This window comes from Egretta garzetta, unplaced genomic scaffold (genome assembly GCF_000687185.1).
Source record: "Egretta garzetta isolate BGI_Z169 unplaced genomic scaffold, ASM68718v1 scaffold448, whole genome shotgun sequence".
NCBI classification, from domain to species: Eukaryota; Metazoa; Chordata; class Aves; order Pelecaniformes; family Ardeidae; genus Egretta; species Egretta garzetta.
The window spans coordinates 2751143-2754075 of record NW_009260497.1 but is presented as its reverse complement, the minus strand read 5'-3'; positions in this window follow the sequence as shown (position 1 = coordinate 2754075).

Genomic DNA, 2933 nt, shown 5'->3' with positions numbered 1-2933 from the left:
TGGAAAGAAGAAAAAGGTAAATCCACAGAATGGAAAGTGTCCCAAGAGAAGGGGATGGCTCTGAAGCTAACTGAGGTTTGACAGCTCCGGTCTCATTTCCATGGGGGGTGTGAGGAAAGACAACGTGCGCTCCGCCCAAAGCCAGGGATATTCATGGCGTGGCAGAAAAATTTCCAGCAAGAAAATATTATAAGCTCGTGCTGTCTTTCAAAAATGCTTCGGCTGTTTTAAAAGCGAGCCTGCATCCCCGACAGCAGGAGGATGTGGAGTTCCCAAGCCCTCCTCTTGCCACCTTGCCGGGACGGCTCCAGAGCTCCTACTGTGCTCAGCCAGCAATCGCGCCCTTACATCCCACGTTCAAGCGTTTGCTCTCAGGCTTTCTTGAGCGTGGATTACTTTAAGCGGGTGTTTAACACCACCGCTGAGACCCTGAACCGGCCAGCGGGCTGCTGTCCCCACTCTGCTGCTTTCTCAGATGGGGGAGGAAGGAAAAATCAAAATTAAATCTGGCTCCTTGCCAAAGGGGAACAAAAAAGTTGGTTTTCCCCTGAAAGAATGGGATGCATTCCTGGCTAGCAGGGCTGCATCCTCACATAGGCCGTCGCTCGAGCTGCTCCGCCCTGCGGCACCGCTGGCACTCAGGGACGACAGATCCATTGCTGGGCTGAACCCCAGGCTGCACCTGACAGCCGCCCATGCCAGAGGCTTCCCTCTGCCCCTCCACAGCCAGGCTGGCACAGCCAGGGGCAGCTCCAGACCTGGCCCTCCTGCCCTGCACCGTTCCCGCCGCAGCCCCCTCCAGCCCTATTGCTTCCCACAAAGCGGTTCCGGTTTCCCTTTCATCCCACTTTTCCGGACCCCTTGTCATGCCATGTGCCCTCCATCGGTGATTGCCCACCCTCCCCTGCTGGCAGTGCCCGCTCAGCCCCACACCAGAATCCGACCTTGCTGGCCATGAGAAGTCCCTTCCTCACCAGCAGAACCTTTCCTCTCCCTGCCATCCCGATATCCACATCCCAGCATATTCCAGCAAGCCACAGGGCTCGCCTAGCCCAGCGGCCCGGGCTCCTCTTCTTGCCAGTATTCCCTGCTGCAGAGCCGCAAGCTCGGCTCCATTTTCTGTCTCCATCCATTTCCTTCAGCTTCCTCGGTCGGCAACGCGCTGCTGCCCTCCCGCTCCCTGGTGGCTCTCAAGTCCCATCTCTGCCACAATGGCACAAGGACCCCAGGCAGCGCCGTGTCCCCCTGGGGAGTGCTGGCAGCCCCCTGCCCAGCTCCTTCCTGAGCCTCCTTGCCTTCCCCTGACGGCCACGGGGAGGAATTCAGCCTGCAGCTCACGTAACGAGGCAGCGACCCCCAGCCACAGCCAGTGCCAGCAGCGCTGGCCACAGCGCTCGGCATCTCACGGGGCGAGGGTACAGGCTGCTGCGGACAGGCAGGAGCGGACAGCTTGAGCCCAGCCAGCTCCCCCTGCGTGGGGACATCAGCCACCGCCTGCTTAATCCGCCATCGAGAGAAATTCAATAAGCCGCTCTCCGCCTTTTGCTGGGAGCAGGCCAGCGCCATGGCCACAGCTCCCTGCTCCCTCCCTACCTCCTCCCGGGGCTGCCCCACGCACAAGGGAGATGACAGGGGGGACAGCAGAGTCCCTGGGGCCATGGCACCAGGGGGAACGTCTGGACCTGTCGCCCGACTCTGCAGGGCATCCCTTCCCCCCCGGCCTGCTGCGCTCTGCCCATCCCTACTGGCACACCCACCAGCCCTCGGCAATGAGAGAAAGGCCTAGAGAGCGATGATTAACTGGATCAGCTAAGATTAATTGGGCAGAGATCAGCTAACGAGAGCTCTCTTAAGTCAAGGGGCTACCGACCGGCAGGCCCCCCTCCACCGCCCCGGGGGGGTTTTGTGGGGGGTGTTGTCCCCAGGCACCACCCGCAGCGGCCTCTTCCCCTAAGGATGCTGCAGGGACTCGCTGCGCTGCAGGACACCAGGCGCCGAGCAACGCTGACACTCGTCAGCACAGCCGGGCTGCCCCCAGCGCAGGGCTGGGGCTGCCTCGCCGGGGGCTGCTCCGGCAGATGAAGCGCTGCCTCGCAGCGAGGGAAATCCAAGGCGAGTTTCTCCTTTTGTCTGCACACGTACCCACGTCACCTCGGCGTCTGCCCTCGCCTCCTGAGCCACCGTGCTCTCAGCCGCCGATGGGCTTTGTTTTAATGAGCCCTTCCCCTGCACCCCTCAGTGGGGCTCTCCAGCTCCGTCTGGGGCCGTAGGACCCTGCCCTCCCTCTGGGGACAGCAGGGGACCCTGGAGGCAGCTGGCCCGCATGACACAGCATCATCGGCGCCTGCCAGCTGAGCCCGACAGCGGCTCCCCGCTCACCTCTGGCCCCACGCAGGACAAGGGGCCGTGACGGTGCAGTTTTCCCCGGAGCAGCACGCACAGGCAGGGAAGTGGCTCGGAGGACAGCCCAGGGCAGGGGCAGGTGCCACCCTATCCCCACCTGAAACCCAGCCCCCTGCTTCCCCCGGTGCCATCGTGGGCACCCTGCCCGGTGCCTCCCACCTGCCCCAGTGGGGGATGCAGCTTCAGGACAGAGCTCGCAGCTCCCTGACAATTTCAACACCGATTAAATTTGCAGGTAGCAAATTTAAGGCCACGGACGAGGGGGCTTGCTTGTCGCCGGCCAGCTCCCTATCCCTGCCGCGAAGGCAAGTCATGTTGCTCTCCGTCGCCCATTCCCTCCATCCTCTCCTCTGCGTGCTAAAACCCACAGCAGGGAAAAGCCGCACGGAAAAGGCAGCAAGCTCTGGCGGGTTCCCAGCACGGCTGGGCACGGAGAGGGGTGGGCAGCCGGGGGTGGAAGGGGAATGCCAGGCCCTGACGCCCCCCGTGTTTAGGGACTGCAGCTCTGGCCACATGCAGGAAGGCGGGGG